Source organism: Monodon monoceros, unplaced genomic scaffold, assembly GCF_005190385.1.
Source record: "Monodon monoceros isolate NGI ecotype Baffin Bay Population unplaced genomic scaffold, NGI_Narwhal_1 Super_Scaffold_1, whole genome shotgun sequence".
NCBI lineage: Eukaryota > Metazoa > Chordata > Mammalia > Artiodactyla > Monodontidae > Monodon > Monodon monoceros.
Window position 1 is genome coordinate 26,224,019 of NW_021703765.1, and position 19,282 is coordinate 26,243,300.

A 19,282-nucleotide genomic window follows, 5' to 3' on the forward strand; every position below is an offset into this window, starting at 1 on the left:
AAGAAAAGGATCCTCAAAGCTTTGATATAGTTAGCAAGTATGTAAACTGTAAATGAAAAGGAATGTTCCAAAAAAACTGGTCTACAACAAGTGAACTGGAATGATTACTTTTACATTCAAATCCTCAAAGAAAGGAAGCAAGGGAGTGAGTTACAGTGGAGTGACATCAAATGTACACTTATGTTAAAGGGAAAAAAACCCATCAATTAAGTGCATTTGGCAAGTGGGCAACAAAAGTAATTACATGCATCAAAGTTGTCATTCCTCTCAACAGGAGTTGCTCTAGAGGGGCATTAAGATGAAAAACCTGAATCTGCTGTTTCCTCAGTTCTTCCTAGTTCCCACAAACCTCTCCTCATGCTGAATATGATGAGTCTAATGTTTAAACATATGTTTTGTTTCATAAACAATAGCCACTAAATACAGATTAACTACTTTGTGAACCCAAAAAACCTAAAACTCTCTATTCTATGAATGACTTAAGGGGGTTAAAAGAAAACCCCCTACACACATTCTCCACCTCCTATGCTAACTTTAGAACCTAATATCTTTCCACCACTGTGTGTGCTACAACTCCACTTAATCACAGAGAAACAGGACATAATCATTAGCCACAAGAGTTGTGACCTATACAGTGCAAACTTCATTAACTAGTGGTTTTTTAAGAGGATGCTAACAATGTGCAAAGCAAGTAAATACCTCACCCTGAACAACTGATGTTAAAGAAGGCAATGATCATGTGCCATAAGTCACAGACAGACACAAACATTAAGCTAGATGGTATGTCAGTGAGGCACAATAAGACATCTCCGTCACTTCATTCCATCAAGTTACTTGATAGTTCACTATATGGTAGATAGCAACTAGAAGATATCTGAAAAATGGAGTTATTTATTGATCTAACATGACAAGCTTACTTTTTTGCTTACTGTAAACATAAATGTTCTATATATCTGAGGTTTTTTTCAGGTCCTGTTCTCAGCTGCTGATAAAACAGGCATTCTGATGAATTTTCCTTAACACATTCATGAAAACCAGAACATTCATGGCCACTGGAAACATTTGTAAGTTAAAAACAATCTCATGGAGCTTCCCTGGTGGCTCAGTGGTTAAGAATCCGCCTGCCAATGCAGGGGACACGGGTTCGAGCCCTGGTCCGGGAAGATCCCACATGCCGCGGAGCAACTAAGCCCGTGTGCCACAACTACTGAGCCTGCGCTCTAGAGCCCGCGAGCCACAACTACTGAAGCCTGTGCACCTAGAGCCCGTGCTCCGCAACAAGAGAAGCCATCGCAGTGAGAAGCCTGTGCACCACAACAAAGAGTAGCCCCCAATCGCCGCAACTAGAGAAAGCCGGCGAGCAGCAATGAAGACCCAAGCAGCAATAAATAAATAAATAAATAAACAAATAAATAAATAAAATTAAGGGAGAAAAAAACCTAATCCCATGTGTAGTCTATTTCATAAGCGTATTTGTACCATTACTAATTTTTGAGCTGAAAGAAAATAAGCATAAACGTCATTCCAAACACCATTCCAAAAGGAATGCAACACCACTGAAAGCCAACAGACAGAGTAAAAGTTAAACCAACAAACTGCCAGTGTCTTAAATAAAGCATGTTGACAAAAAAAAAAAACCAGGAAATAAAATATTCATAGATATGCAATACCCCCAGGTATGAGGAATAAAACAGATTTTCTAACTGAATAAACATAAGAGTTGATTCTTTTGTAGAGAATGAAGTTATATTCTGGAATAAAATTTTTCTTAAAGCTGAAATATCTGAGAAATGTACTCAAATGAAAAATTTGTTAAAATGATCCTTAAAACTCATTTCTTCAACTAAATAATGTGGGTAACACAAACGCATCTAGTCTGTTTTTCCTTTAAGAAAACATGACAATTATCAATGTCTTTCAATATGACACATCAATTATCTTTCAACTTCCTTAAATTTAAGTGTTGAGATTTACAGTGACTTCTGCTGCCTAAAAAAGAAACCAGTATTGCAGTCAAAACCAATTAAATATGCCCATATCAATCACAAACACTGGCATCAACCATAAATAGGACATCAGTTAGCTCATCATGGTATGCCCATACTATGTGGCAAAAAAGAATGAAAAGGTTCTCCATATACTAATATGGAGCAATTTCCAACACATAATGTTAAATGAACAAGAAAGATACATTATACCATTTGTGTAAATAAAGAACAAAATTATATATGAGTTTGTCTATAGATGCACAGAAATCTCTAGGAGGATACTTAAGAAAATGGTAACACCAGCTGCCTTGGCAAGGAAAGAGAGTGAATGAAGGAACAGGAGTCAAAGACTTTTTACTGTATATAGTTTTGTACCTCTTGAATTCTGTATCCCGTATAAGTTATTACCTATTCAAAACTCCATTCTAACATAAAATCTACTGAAAAGTCTTCTGAAGAAAAAAGGAGTTGTACTTTTTTCTGCTCAGGACACCAACTACTATTTGGGTCAAATTTAGTCAGTGAATTCTATTAGAATTTCCCCCCATAGTGGAATTTTGTTGTAACTCATAAAACACAAGAAAAAAAAATCACAGGAAATAGAAATACAAGCTCTGACAAAACTCCCTGCAACGGAATAAAAATGAAGTACAGATTAATCTTCCCAAACAATCAGATTATTTACTGCATATATTGTTTTTGATCGGGGGAAAAGTGGGATGTTCCTGGTAGAGGTAGTCAAATGTAGTTGGCAGTAGAAAAGATAAAACTATCAAATGGGAGTTGCATCCTTGAGATAAAGTCTCTCAACCCTCTGATTTAATGTTCACAGTAAATTTACATTCAAGTATGAAATATACAAGATAGCATTTATCCTATTAGAACAGCATTTCCTCCCATGCTGTTCTTCCCTCCAATCTAAAGGCAATCCCCTTCTGTGTATATGTATATATGCGTACATGTATATGTTAGTACAACTCATCCCCTCATCTCCCTAGAACCTTACATTATTGATTATTCCTTGGCACTCATCAACCTCTCACATTCATCTAGACCATCCATTCATTCATTCACTCATTCATTAAAACATTTTTAAAATCCTCCTTCTATCTACTACTTCAACCTCACATCTCCTCCTGCGGGTACTATTCTCTTCTTTCACAGCCAACCTTATTAAGAGAGTTGTCTAACCTCCCTTCCTCTATTTTCTTACCTCTCACACTCCCTCTCCAGCCAAATCCCACCTGATATCTGCTTCTATCAAACCAGTAACACAGTTCTTACCAGGGTCATTGATGACTCCCATATCTCTAAATCCAACAGACAAAAGTCTGGCCTTCATCTTACTGAATGTATAAGCAGCATTCTATGCCTAACCACACTTTTCTCCTCCTTAAACTGTCTTTCTTCGGCTTCCAGGTCACCCTATTCTTCTGGCTGCTCTTTCTCAGCCTACTTTGTAGGCTTAACGCTCTACCAAACCCCTCAGTAGTTTAGTCCTTGGGCAAAGTCTTCTTCCCACCCACCAAAGTGATCTATTCTCCACTCACAGTTTCCACTACCATCCCTATACTAGTGATTTTGTTTCTCCAACTTAGACTTTCTCTGAGTTCTATACCAGTCCACTCAAATATCCACTTGACGTCATTTAGATTCACAAAGACAATCAATTCACTACATCAATCTTTGAACTACCCCACTCTGCTCCTTCTCTAGCTTTCCCTAGCTCAGTTAATAGCACTATTATCTCAGTTGTTCATGCCAAAAACCTGAGGATTATCCTTGACAGTGCTTTCTCCTTTACTCATTGCATCCCACCAATCACTAATTCCTATCAATCCTACATCCTTAGATTTCTAGCTTGTCCACTATTCTCTATCTCCACTGTCAATCACTCTAAACACAACCTCCATCACTTATTTTTCAATGGAATGACTGAGAGTTAACTCCTGTCTCTCTATATTCAGTCTTGCTCCTACCCACCAACCTGTTCTCCACAGAACAGGCAGAACAATACCTTTACAAGGCAAATATGACATGTTTATATGAGAAAGTATTTTTTTTAAGATTTCACATACTTTCTGTAAGTATTTTTTAAATGTCCTATAAGGTTGGGGGTGGGGGTTGACCAAGAGGAGAGAGTAGTTAAAGGCAACTTGAGGGCTTTCCCTGGTGGCGCAGTGGTTGAGAATCTGCCTGCCAATGCAGGGTACATGGGTTGGAGCCCTGGTCCGGGAAGATCCCACATGCCGCGGAGCAACCGGGCCCGTGCGCCACAGCTACTGAGTCTGCGCTCTGGATCCCGCGAGCCACAACTACTGAGCCCGCATGCCACAACTACTGAAGCCCATGCACCTAGAGCCTGTGCTCCACAGCAAGAGAAGCCACCTCAGTGAGAAGCCTGCGTGCCACAACAAAGAGTAGTACCCTGCTCGCCATAATTAGAGAAAAGCCCGCGTGCAGTAACTAAGACCCAATGCAGCCAAAAATAAATAAATTTTAAAAAAAAAAAGGCAACTTGAGCTTTATCTGATGTTTTTCTCTCTCCCTTTAAAAGAATTATATGCAGACTTCCCTGGTGGCGCAGTGGTTATGAATCCGCCTGCCAATGCAGGGAACACGGGTTCGATCCCTGGTCCGGGAAGATCCCACAGGCCGCGGAGCAACTAAGCCCATGTGCCACAACTACTGAGCCTGCTCTCTAGAGCCCGTGAGCCACAACTACTGAGCCTGAGCTCTAGAGCCCACGAGGCACAACTACTGAAGCCTGGGCCCCCCCAAAGTCCATGCACCACAACTACTGAGCCCACGCACCACAACTGCTGAAGCCCACACACTCCAGGGCCCGCTTGCCACAACTACTGAAGACTGCATGACTAGAACCCATGCTCCGCAATAAAGAGTAGCCCCCACTAGCCGCAACTAGAGAAAGCCCGCCACAGCAACGAAGACCCAACACAGGGAAAAAGAGAAAAAAAGAATCATATGCAATAATTTTCAAAACCTGGCTGTCAATTCTGGACAATGAAAATGCACTATTTTATTAGTCCTGTAACAATTAAGAAAGTAACACAAAAGAATTTGGGGACAGGAAGAAAAGTTAAACCATGGTAAGGAAGCAGTACACTGCCTGCTCTGAGGAGATAAGGAAGTGGTAAGTATAAGAGTAAATTAGGCTACTGGGAAAATCTGGAGGGAGTTTGTATCATATCAGACCTCCTTCTTGGTCAGCAAAGCATAATACAAGGTGAAAAATAAGGCAGGTTTGGGGGTTTGTGAAAAATGGAAAAGGGTTTAACATACGTTACAGAAAATCTGACAAAGAATAAAACTGCTAAATACAATGACTTAAACAGGGTGAAAAAGAATTCACAATACTCAATTTCTAAACTATGTAGAAACCATTAACAGAAACTTGAGGTAAAATGTGATTGTTCTTCCCTGCTCAAAACCTCTGTCCACATCTCTAGTTTCATCTTGGGCCACTCACACCCCAGCTCTCTTTAGCTACAAAAACTGTCACAAAAACAATTTTTTCAGATCTCTGGCCTTTCACACTCATTTTGTGCCAGACCTCTTGCTGGCTACTCTTTGCAGGTTATCAGAATAAACACTGCTTCCTTGGGGGTAGCGTGGGTACCTCACAGACTAATAAGATCCTTGTTATCTACATATTACACACCTATTTTCCTTCAGGACACTTTGCATAACTGTAGTTAAGTAATTGTGTCATTGTTTAATGTCCATCCCCCATACGTAAGGACATACAAAGGTTTAAAGGAAAATAACTGAAAATTATATAACCACTCCCCCCAGCTGATTTATCTGTATGATTAACAGGCAAAAGAGACCTTAACGCAAAAATTATCATCAAAACAAAAGGTGTCATTCTAATCTTGCATGGCCCAAAGATAAACATGATGGGAATCTGTGGAAGTTTTCTTCTGGCTACAAGTTTCTCAAGAAAGTAGAAAGCAAGGTCATCAGTTAAGAGTGAGGATGAGTAAGATGGTGGTGAGGCTGATCAGAGGACCAGGTGTGAAACAACAGTGAGAAAGTGAAGAAACTAGGCAAGTACAGTATATGATTTCCAGACAATAATAAGGGCCCACTCTAAGGGCTATAGCCATGAATGTAAAGTGAAACTGGTATACATGGATCTGTCTCCTCCTTTCAAGTTCAGCTGTATAAGTCCAAGTGCAGAGGAGGTAGACACTGGATTTAACCTGAACTGTAGTTTCACCAAGCAACTAGAACAAAGCAAGAAAAAGCAAGTGTGTACAAGAATATGATTTAAATGATCACATTAAGAAGGTATGGGGTAGTGAAAATGTGCTAGGACAAACAGAATGGACATCCCAGTGCAGTAAGGGTATACACTGAACTGGAAAGATAGAAGGTGGTAGTCCAAGAGCACTGTGAATGAAACTGAGATTACAGAAGGGTTGCAGTTACTGGTAACTAACAAGATCTAAAATAGCACTCAAAGTGCTGTCCTTGAATGACTGTCTGCAATGAGGGAAGTGTAGAAATTAAGAGTAACTGATTAGAAATTTACAGCAATTTGATATTGTCATGACAACCAAAGAGCATTTTGATTTCCTAGTATCTGATTTCGACTGTATTTTACCCAAAAAATCCACCAATGATGGATTGTAAATAAAAATATAATGGCCCTTTACAACAGACAGTTCAAGAAACATAGGTTAGAGTATGACTATGGAAATACGTGGCTGAGGTAGGCAAGAGAACAAAACCATTACGGGAACTGAGTGAGCAGTGTCAGAGGAAGCATCTATGCGTATATTGAAATGACCAAGAATTAAGACAAAAGTAATAATGGACAAAATGACACTAAGCAAGGAACAAAAATCATCACAATATAAAGGGGTCAATGGCGGGACTTCCCTGGTGGCACAGTGGTTAAGACTCCACGCTCCAAATGCAGGGGCCCCAGGTTCAATCCCTGGTCAGGGAGCTAGACCCCACACGCATGCTGCAACTAAGAAGTCCACGTGCCCAGCTCACATGCCGCCAACTAATGATCCCGCATGCCACAACAAAGACCTGACACAGCCTAAATAAATAAATAAAATATATTTTTTAAAAAACAAAAACAAAGCACAGCCACCCCTTGCAAGGTGAAGCAGTGCCCTCAGGGGAAAGCCAAACTGTTATTAGTATCAGAAGATAAAGGGAAAGTTCAGAGAGGAGGTTGAGAATATTGGTGACTTTGCTGATGATAAACCAAAGTGGAAGGAAGCTGAAGACGGAGGGGAAGAAACAGAACAGGGAATGTGCAGTGCTTTCTGGAGATTAGAGTGCAGGAAACGGGGTGACTAAGGAGTCTGGAGCTTCTTGTGATATTCATGAAACAAAAAACTTATGTAAAGTACTCAGATATTTTCTTTTCCATTCTACATAGTTAAAAAATTTGGTGCTGGTCATGACTCAGTAAAATGATTTCACAACTAATAGTTGGCAACCTGAAGCTTGAAAAACACTGTCTAGAGAAACATATGTGTCATAAAAGCACTGTTTTGTGATAGACAAAACAAAAACCAAACATCTATTAACAACAGAACGGTAAAATAAATTGTGGTAAATTCCTACAATGAAGGAGCATATATAGAAGTGAAACAAATAAAAGACCACTACAGGGCTTCCCTGGTGGCGCAGTGGTTGAGAGTCCGCCTGCCGATGCAGGGGACACGGGTTCATGCCCTTGTCCGGGAAGATCCCACATGCCGCGGAGCGGCTAGGCCCGTGAGCCATGGCCGCGGAGCCTGTGCTCCGCAATGGGAGAGGCCACAACAGTGAGAGGCCTGGGTACCGCAAAAAAAAAAAAAAAACAACAACAAAAAAGAAAATGGCCTGAACTTTAAAATGCACTCCCCCAACCACATATAGATCCATCAGCAGAGAATAAAAATCCTTCCTGGAATTAGGTGTTTGAGCACAACTCCGCCCAAGCATTAGCTGACCAATAAGCTATGCTAGAAAGGACAAGAGCAACCACTAGAAGGCCAGGCTTAAAATTTTAAACAGGAAAAAACAAAAAAGCAGAGACATAAGCAACAACACACTGCAGGAGAGACAGATTTCCCAAATTTACCCCAGTTATCTAAACGAAGAAATAGCAACATTTTCAAAGGGAAAAACAATCAGAATCCAAAGTTGCTACAATATTATCTAAAATGTCCAGTTTTCAACAAAAAATTAAGAGACTTTCAAAGAAACAGGAAATGTGCCCCATACACTGGAGATAAAAAGTCAACAGAGGGAATTCCCTGGCGGTCCAGTGGTTAGGACTCGGTGCTTTCACTGCCGGCCGGATTTGATCCCTGGTTGGGGAACTGAGATCCTGCAAGCCGCGTGGTGCAGCCTTAAAAAACAAACAAACAAAAAAGTCACTAGAAAAATGAGTATCCCCAGATGTTGGACTTGGCAGACAAAGGCTTCAAAAGTTATTTCAAATATGTTCAAAGAACTAAAGAAAAATATGATTTAAAAATTACAGGGAAGGGGCTTCCCTGGTGGCGCAGTGGTTAAGAATCTACCTGCCAATGCAGGGGACATGGGTTCGAGCCCTGGTCTGGGAAGATCCCACATGCCGCAGAGCAACTGAGCCCGCGTGCCGCAACTACTGAAGCCCATGCTCCTAGAGCCCATGCTCCACAACAAGAGAAACCACCGCAATGAGAAGCCCGCGCACAACAAAAAGTAGCCCCCGTTCGCTGCAACCAGAGAAAGCCCATGCGCAGCAATGAAGACCCAATGCAGCCAAAAATAAATAAATAAAATAAATTTATTAAAAATATTACAGGAAGGTATGATGACAATGATTCCACAGAGAACCTCAATAAGACAAATCATTGAAAGAGAACCAAATGGACATTTTCTCCATTTGAAAGGAAAAATTCACTAGAAAGGCTCAATAGCAGATTCAAGATGGAAGAATAAAGAATCAGTGAGGGGCTTCCCTGGTGGTGCAGTGGTTAAGAATCCAGCTTCCAATGCAGGGGACACGGGTTCGAGCGCTGGTCCAGGAAGATCCCACATGCCACAAAGCAACTAAGCCCCTGCGCCACAACTACTGAGCCTGCGCTCTAGAGCCTGCTCGCCACAACTAGAAAGCCCACACACAGCAACAAAGACCTAATACAACCAAAAATATAAATAAATAAAGTAAATAAATTTTTTAAAAATTCAGTGAATATGATGAGAGCTCAACAGGAATTACACAATCTGAAGAATAAAAAAGATTAAAGAAAAATGAACAGACCTCAGAAACTTATGGGACATCAAGAATGCCGACATCAAGAATGCCAACATGTGTGCAACAGGAATCCCATAAAGAGATTAAGAAAAAGATAGAAAAGATGTATTAAAACATAATAGCTCAAAACCTCTAAATCTGATGAAAAACATTATTCCACACATCAAAGAAGCTCAACGAATCTCAAGTAAAATAAACAGAGGTCCACACAGACACATCATAGTCAAACAAGTGAAAGAGAAAAATACTGAAAGGAGTACAAGAAAAATAACTCATTACATACAAGGAAACCACAATTAGATTAACAGTTGATTTTTCATCCAAAGCTCTGGAGGCCAGAAGGTAGTAGAATAATATTCAAAGGGCTGGGGGGAAGTGGGGGAAGAATTCTATATCCAGCAGAACTGTTCTTTCAGAATGAAGGTGGAGCGGGGGAGGGAGGGAGGGAACAAAGAAAATTCACAGATAAACAGTGACTAAGAGACTTCATTGGTAGCAGACCTGCTTTACAAGAAATAATAAAGGAAAGTCTTTAGGCTGAAAAGAAATGACACCATACTGTGATGACTTAAATCCACAAAAATAAATTCGGACAATGAAAAGCAATAACTACGTAAGTTAACATAAAAGATTCTATTGATATAAATAATTTTTACTTCTCTCTTACCTTCTTTTAAAAAATACAAGACTGTACAAAGCAATGATTATAACACTGTACTGCTACATTTATGATATACACAGATGTTACATGTATAAAAATAATAGCATAAAAAGGAGGGAGGAGATGGAGCTCTCCTATACTGGGGTACTGTTTCTGTATATTGTTGGAATTAAGTATTAATCTGAAGAAGAATACAGTAAATGAAGATACAGATGTAATTCTCAAAGCAACCACTAAGAAAATAACTCCAAAAATACAGTTAAAAAACACCCCCCCCCAAAAAAAGCACTGAAAGTGGTACAAAGGAACAACAACACAAAAAGGAGACATTAGAAAATAATAAAATGGCAAAAGTAAATCCAACCATATTAATAGTTACATTAAATATAAATGTCCTAAACACTCCAATCAAAAGGCAGAGATAGGGGCTTCCCTGGTGGCGCAGTGGTTGAGAGTCCGCCTGCTGATGCAGGGGACGTGGGTTCGTGCCCCGGTCCGGGAAGATCCCACATGCCGCTGAGCGGCTAGGCCCGTGAGCCATGGCCACTGAGCCTGCGCATCCGGAGCCTGTGCTCCGCCAACGGGAGAGGCCACAACAGTGAGAGGCCCGCGTACCGCAAAAAAAAAATGCAGAGATTGTCAAACTGGATAAAAAATATCTAATTTTATGCAGTTTGCAAAAGACATATCTTAGATTCAAAGATATAATAGGTTGAAAGAAAAGAATGGAAAAGGCTATACTATGCAAAGAGTAAACATAGGAAAGCTAAAACACAACATCATCAGAAAAAACTGACTTTAAGAAATGTTGCTAGAGACAAAGAGGGACATTTCATAACGATACAAAGGAAATGACACCAGGAAAATATAAAAATTATAAATGTATACATTACTTATAAATATATATGCACTTAACAAAGGTCCAAAATACATGAAGCAAAAACTGACAGAATAGAAAGAAGATAATTCAACACTAACAGCTGCAGATTTCAATTCCTCATTCTAAATGTATAAAACTAGGCGGAAAATCAGCAAAAATATAGAAGTTTTGAACATTATTCACAAACTCAACCCATAAGACACATATAATACTCCACTCCTTGGGTGGTTACTGGCATATACAGCTGGGTACAGGGTAACCCCCCAACTAAGATGTGGTCTATAGGAAGAGTAAAAAGAGAAGTAATCAACTTTGATTTGAATTAGATAATGCTCATAGGAATACCGGTCTCAAAGAAAAAAAAAAAAAACAGAAATACAAACTTGGACATTATCAATATAAGCAGAGGTGATAGCTGAATATATCAGCTCATCCAGGGAGAAAACAGAGTGAACAGAGAAGAGACTTTAACAGTCTTTTTTAAAAATTGTGAATCAGGGGCTTCCCTGGTGGCGCAGTGGTTAAGAATCCTCCTGCCAAGGCAGGGTACACGGGTTCAAGCCCTGGTCCGGAAAGATCCCACACGCCGCGGAGCAACTAAGCCCATGTGCCACAGCTACTGAGCCTGCGCTCTAGAGCCTGTGAGCCACAGCTACTGAGCCCGCGTGCCACAACTACTGAAGCCATTGCGCCTAGAGCCAGTGCTCCTCAACAAGAGAAGCCACTGCAATGAAGAGTAGCTCCCGCTCGCTGCAATTAAAGAAAGCCCGTGTGCAGCAAAGACCCAATGCAGCCAAAACTAAAATAAATAAATTTATAATTTAAAAAAACAACTGTGAACCAGCTGCTTTAGTCTATAAACTGGTAGGTAAGAAATTATCTTTGGAAGAAGAAAAACCACAAAGACATCCATAAAACACACCCAGAGAAGAAAGTCTTCCTTCTTGTAGTATATTCTTGGATGTTTAACAACTTCCAGTACGCTTAGAGTTGTGAGAAAGGGCCATGATAAGTGAGGTCTTATCTAAGATGAGACCACTATAGGGAACCCTCCTGAGGATTTTGACATAGCTATGTATAAAATCATTAAGCACCTAACATAAGAAAGTCTTGCCGTTCACACTTCTCATTTTAAGCCCTTGAACAACCATCGTTAACCATTCTTTAACACCACTGCATGAAATGACACAAAAATGAATGAATAAACTGACACTGTATTGTCCTTCCTCATGCGGCAAATGCAAACAAGTCATTTGCTGTTACAAGTTTACTGTTACTACAGGCACTTTTTCCGTTGAAACCACAAATTGACACAAGCACAGCCCACTAAGTGAAACTGCTTCTAGGCAAGATTTTGCTCGACAGTCTACAAAATGGGGAACTCCTGCATCTTTATTTCATATCACCATCCTAGAACTGTAAGAAACACAAGCAGGTAATGCCTCAAACATGAGCTAGATGAACCAGTTAACTTACACTGCTTCCTGACATGTACGAGCCATAGCATTAGATAATTCATGAATTCCCACTTTGCTCTCTTGCACAAAACAAACAGCTTTCTATTTAGACAAAAAAGCAACTTTAAAGAGGGTTGTTTAAAGTTTGTCAATGTTTTACTGACAAAATAAGAATTCTTTTCTGCCCGTTTGAGTAGAGGCTATAACATTTTCCCTGTCACAGAAATTTAAGTTTAAAACAAAAAGTCTTACAACTGATCCTGTCTATTCCCTTGCAATGCAGGATTGGTCCAAACAGGTGACCTTCTACTGTTTTATCTAATCTAGCTTCAAGTACCAAGTGATAGGGCTTATACCAACCTCCCTTGAGAGATCACTATGTTCCAAATAGAATTTATAACATGTTTTTTTCCAAGATTTAGTCTACTGCAGCCATTCATTTTATTTAAAATTGATACTAAAAAGCTATCTACATCTGTGACCCAAAACCACCCAACATAAAAACAGTCTACAAGAAACACAATAAAGATCAATCTTCATGTGAGTCTGCTCTTAATTTCAATGTTTAAATTTTTTAGTCACTTCTCTTCCCCCTAAAAAATCTATACCCACAAATTTTCAAAACTAGTACATAGGCATCAGACCACTAAAAAACAAATTTGGGTACTGGGTTCTCCGCTCTTTAATTCAAAGCAGTCACACTCTCCTCTAAGTTTTGGGGGTTTTTGTTTTGTTTCGTTTTGTTTTTGCAGTACGCGGGCCTCTCACTGTTGTGGCCTCTCCCGTTGCGGAGCACAGGCTCCGGACGCGCAGGCTCAGCGGCCATGGCTCACGGGCCCAGCCGCTCTGCGGCATGTGCGATCTTCCCGGACCGCGGCACGAACCCGTGTCCCCTGCACCGGCAGGCGGACTCCCAACCACTGCGCCACCAGGGAAGCCCTAAAACCATTTTTAAAAGACTACGACAGACGTTATTTAATTCAGCTAATATGTATTAAGTACTTATTGTGTCAGGCAACATGCTAGCTTTGGGACTACAAAATGAAAAAGTCACGGTACTCACACTCAAGTGTAATCAAAAATAAAGATCTGTTGAAAACTTACTATTCAAATGTTTCAGGGCAATTAAAGACAGTAAGTAGTTCACACAAATGAACTGGTTGAGTACAAGTAGGACAGAATTAGGTAAGTACTACAGGAAAGTGTAAAGAACTCTGGACATTCATAAGATCAGAACTAGAAAAAGTGTCTACAAAGAGGATAATAATGTAACTGGGTTGGAAAGATAAGAATGATTTCGATAAATAAAAACAAGAGGGTTTCCCTGGTGGTGCAGTGGTTAAGAATCCGCCTGCCAATGCAGGGGACACGGGTTCGAGCCCTGGTCTGGGAAGATCCCGCATGCCACGGAGCAACTAAACCCGTACGCAACAACTACTGAGCCTGTGCTCTAGGGCCCGCGAGCCACAACTACTAAAGCCCGCGCGCCTAGAGCCCATGCTCTGCAATGAGAGAAGCCACCGCAATGAGAAGCCTGCGCACTGCAACAGAGTAGCCCCCACTCACCGCAACTAGAGAAAGCCCACGCACAGCAATGAAGACCCAACACAGCCAAAAATAAATAAATAAATTTATTAAAAATATAAAAAATAAAAACAAGAGTAACAGAGCTACTACAAAACCTTAACCTATATTCCATAATGAGAGACATGAGGGAAAAAAATCAAAGGAAACAAGAAAGGTCAAAGGTACTTGACTTAAAACCCAAGAAGGAACTTCAAAGTTTCATTTGAGTTACTTTAAAAGTTGATTACATTTAGATGACAGGTCTATTCTGGCAAAGACAATAATCCTACAGAAACAAAACTGCTGCCAGTTTTTATCAATGTCACTCTAAGCACTAACACAATATGGTAATAGCCATGAGATATGGTAATCCAACGTCTTTCAAATATGAAAATAAAAGTTCATAAAAACACCAGTCATAAGGTGAGAAAAGGGAAATGCTGTGTCCACTGGCAAACTGATGTTCTCTAACATTGGTTTTCCTTGTTTGTAAAACTTCACTTCTTGGTAGGATGAAATAAATGACACTTAAAGCACCTAGTACATAACAAGCACAAAGTCAAATTTCAAGAAATAGTGTTTTTTAATATTTTTATTCTCTCTTCTTCCTCTTCACTTCAAGTCCATCACAGAACAAACAAGTCACTTCTCTACAACCAAAGTCATGAGGATTCATTCAGGCTTTCAACACATATTTATTGAGTACCTAGTGTTAGCTACTACGCCAGGCACTGGGAAATATATGGTATATTCCTAATGGAACTTAGAGTCTAAGGGAGAGACAATCAAATAATCACACAAGTGAATAATCACGCAAATATTAAATTTATTTCTGCGGTAAGTCCAGCAGAGAAAACGTATGTTGGCACCATGAAAGGAGAAAAAGAAGAGGAATGTAACATAGTCTGGGAGATCTAGGACGGCTTCCTGAGGAATAAATAGGAACCCACTGTTTCAAATAGGGAAGGCAGACATAGATTTAAGCTGATTTGTACTTTAAAAAGACCATTCTGGGTTAAGAATCCGCCTGCCAATGCAGAGGACACGGGTTCAAATCCCTGGTCCAGGAAGATCCCACATGCCACGGAGCAACTAAGCCTGTGCACCACAACTACGGAAGCCCACGTGCTGCAACTACTGAAGCCCGTGCACCTAGAGTCGGTGCTCCACAACAAGACAAGTCACCACAATGAGAAGCCCGCACACCACAAAGAAGAGTAGCCCCCGCTCGCCACAATTAGAGAAAGCCCACAAGCAGCAACAAAGACCCAACGCAGCCAAATAAATAAACAAATAAATAAATATAAAAAGACCACTCTGGCTGCACAGTGGAGAATGGATGGAAAAGGAAGGTAAGAGTAAATGTCAGCTGAACAATTCAAAGGCAAGGCTAAAAATTTCAGTAACTCTAGACTGGCTGTAGTGGCAACAGAGAGATATGGGTGAATATGAGAGATCACAGAGCAAATACGGGAGGTGAAAAAGGCAGGTATCGGGACTTGCCTGGTGGCACAGTGGTTAAGAATCCGCCTGCTAATGCAGGGGACACGGGTTTGAGCCCTGGTCTGGGAAGATCCCACATGCCGTGGAGCAACTAAGCCCGTGCACCACAAATACTGAGCCTGTGCTCTAGAGCCTGCGAGCCACAGCTACTGAAGCCCACACGCCTAGAGCATGCCGCAGAGCAACTAAGCCCATGTGCCACAACTACCAAGCCTGCGCTCTAGAGCCTGTGAGCCACAGCTACGGAAGCCCACACGCCTAGAGCCTGTGCTCTGCAACAAGAGAAGCCACTGCAATGAGAAGCCCGCGCACCGCAACAAAGAGTAGCCCTCACTTGCCGCAACTAGAGAAAGCCTGCTCACAGCGATGAAGACCCAATACAATCAATCAATCAATAAATCAAGACAGGTATCAACGACAAGTTCTTGGTTTCTAGATTCTGCAACTAGACTGATGGAAGAACCAATCACTAAGGGAACATGAAAGACCTGTGTAGTGAATGGAGAGGGGAAAGGGACATCAAGACTTTAGTATCAGGCATAGGGAGTTTAAAGTTCCTTTGATATGGAGGTTCTTTAAAAAACTAAAAAGAGAGTTACCATATGATCCAGTAATCCCACTCCTGGGCATATATCTGGAGAAAACTAATTCAAAAAGATACATGCGCCCCAATGTTCATTGCAGCACTATTTACAATAGCCAAGACATGAAAGAAACCTAAATGTCCATCGACAGATGAATGGATAAAGAAAACATGGTACACACGCACGCGTGCACACACACACACACACACACACACACACACACTGGAATATTACTCAGCCATAAAAAAGAATGAAATAATGCCATTTGCAGCAACATGGATGGACCTAGAGATTATCATACTAAGTGAAGTAAACCAGACAAAGATAAATATCATACGGTATCACTTATATGTGAAATCTGAAAAAAAAAAGATACAAATAAACTTATTTACTAAACAGAAATAGAGCCACAGACACAGAAAACAAACTTATGGTTACCAACAGGGAAGGTGAGGGAAGGGATAAATTAGGAGGATGGGATTAACATATACACACTACTATATATAAAGTAGATAACCAACAAGAACCTGCTGTAGAGCACAGGGAACTATACTCAATATTTTGTAATAACATATAAGGGAAAAGAATCTGAAAAAGGATATGTGTGTGTGTGTGTGTGTGTAAATATATATATATATAAAACTGAATCACTGTGCTGTACACCTGAAACTAACAAGACATTGTAAATCAACTATACTTCAATTTTTTTTAAAAGTACCTTTGAGACATGTAAAGAAATGTTGAGGAAGCACTAAGATATTTAATATTTAGATCTAATGCTTGGGAGAGGTGAGGATGTATTCTCCTGCCAATAATACTAAAATATCCTTGGCATTCCTAAGAAAACATGAAATAAAATCATGAACTGGAAAAATTCAAATCTTTGAGAATCAGTACCATTTTCTTCTATTTCTCTGCAGCTGACTCTCATCATACTCAAAAGTAATGACAGATGAAAAATAAAGGCAGCAAAGTAGAGAAAAAAAATAATTTAAGAAACTTGAATTCTAATCTTAGGTCTACCATTAACTATATAAATAAGGATGAGTATCTTTTTTCTTTAGTTCCTAATATACAAGCCTTAAAAGAAAAAAAAGAAGAAGTAGGGAGTAAGGATACAGACTCTAATGGTTATTAAGGGCAACAAACATGTACACATGACAATGTTTACAGAATGCTTTAAAAAGTCTAAAGCACTACACAGCTCAGACACCTCTCAATATATATACCCTGTATGGGTGTAGGAAAGCAGAACAGTTGTTTAAGTAGTATTTTAGTACTAATCTTACATTCTTGTAAAAATAACTGCAAATAATTCAGCCTTTGGCATGACTGGATCGATTGTTTGATGGCCAAGGATACAATCTATCTGTGGGGGGTGGGGGGGTGGATGTGTGCATATATGCTCAGTAACTATTAAAATCAAGCACTCTACTCTCTAGAAAATCAGCTAAGCATTTAAATGCATAACCCACCCCCAACCCCAACCCTACTCACAGTCAAAAATCCAGTATAATATAGTCAGCCTTCCCTATACTCCTTTCTTCCATATCCTCGGGACCTCCGTATCCTTGGCTCATGTAGTACTGTAATATTTACTACTGGAAAAAAAAATACCCATAAGTGGACCCACACAGTCCAAACTCATTTTGTTCAAGGATCAACTGTACTATTAACCCATTTTAAAGATAGGTACAAAGTTAGGCAATTTGCACAAACTCACAGAGCCAATACTGGAGTCAGAATTTTAACTAAAGCAACTTCAGAGTCCAAGTTCTTCCCTACTCATCACTCCAAAGTATAACCCACCTAGCACCATACCTTAAAATAATGTGTTCAATAAATATTTACTATTGGTGATAGTAATAATCAAAAAAGAAGTGTGCTTCTGCTATAATTCTACTTTTAACACTGATTTTCAGCCAAAAATGCTTAAGAATATACTGCCAAAAACTGGAAGCAACCAAGAAGACATCCTTTAGTACAGGGGTCCCCAACCCCCAGTACTGGTCCGTGGCCTGTTAGGAACCGGGCCACACAGCAAGCGGTGAGCGGCAGGTGGGCGAGCAAAGCTTCATCTGCCGCTCCCCATCACTCACATTACTGAACCATCTCCCCCCAACCCCATCAGTGGAAAAACTGTCTTCCACCAACCAGTCCCTGGTGCCAAAAAGGTTGGAGACGGCTGCTTTAGTAGGTGAATGAATAAGTTGTTACATTGGGACAATGGAATATTATTCAGCACTAAAAATAAATGACCTCTCAAGCCATGAAAAGACACTGAAGAAACTTAAATGCATATTACTAAGTGAAAGAAGCCCGTCTGAAAAGGCTACATAGTGTATAATTCCAACTGTATGACATTCTGGAAAGGGCAAAACTATGGAGAGATAGTAAAACCACCAGTGGTTGCCAGGGATTTGGGGTAGGGAGAGATGGATAGGCAGAGCACAGAAGATTTTCAGGGCAGTGAAACTGTAATTGTGGAAACATGTCATTATAAATTTATCCAAATCCATAAACACCACCAAGAGTGATCCCTAAAGTCAACTATGGACTCTGGGTGATAACGTGTTAATGTAGGTTCCTCAGTTATAACAAATGTACCACTGGGGGGGCGCGGGGGGGGGGGAGACCGTTGATAATAGAGGAGACTATGCATGTATGGGGCAAGGAGTACATGGGAAATCTCTGAATTTACATTCAATTTTGCTGTGAACCTAAAACTGCTCTTAAAAAATTAAGTCAATTAAAATAAATAAGTAAATAGTCTGTAAAAAAAAAAATCAGAAGTTGCCAGAGGGTGGTGAAGAGGGAGGAATTAATAAGATGAGATCTTCAGGGAAGTGAAACTACTGTTAGATACTATAATGATGGATAGGCATTGGTCAAAACCCACAGAACTGTTATTTCACGCTACTCAACAGAGTATCTCTTTTTCAACACAAAGAGTGACCCCTAATATAAACTTGAACTTTAACAATGTATCAATATTAGCTCATCAACTGTAACAAATGTACCAAACTAATGCAAGATGTTAATAACAGGAGAAACTGGGGAGGGGAGTTAAAGTAACTCTCTGTACTTTGTTAAATTTTTCTGCAAACCTAAAACTGATCTAAAAAATAAAGTCTATTAGGTTTTTTTTAATGCTGAGGAAACTTGTTGGCTTGGAGCTGCTGGGGGGGCCAACTCTGTCCTCATGAGAGGAAAGCCTGGCTAGAAATTAAGCCCACAAGTAAAAGCAATAAAGAGCCAGTATACAAGAGAGAAAAATAGTGCTCAGATTATATCAAATGAACTCCTAGATCCAGCTAGGCCAGATGCACACTGGAGTTACCACAGTTAAATTAACCTATTAAAT

General features: G+C 40.0%; 1 protein-coding gene across 3 annotated transcripts in view; it reads right to left on the reverse strand.

The window, feature by feature from the left end:
• Positions 1-19,282, reverse strand: part of CUNH18orf25 (chromosome unknown C18orf25 homolog) — an 81,136-nt gene that overhangs the window by 48,824 nt on the left and 13,030 nt on the right. The window lies entirely within an intron of this gene.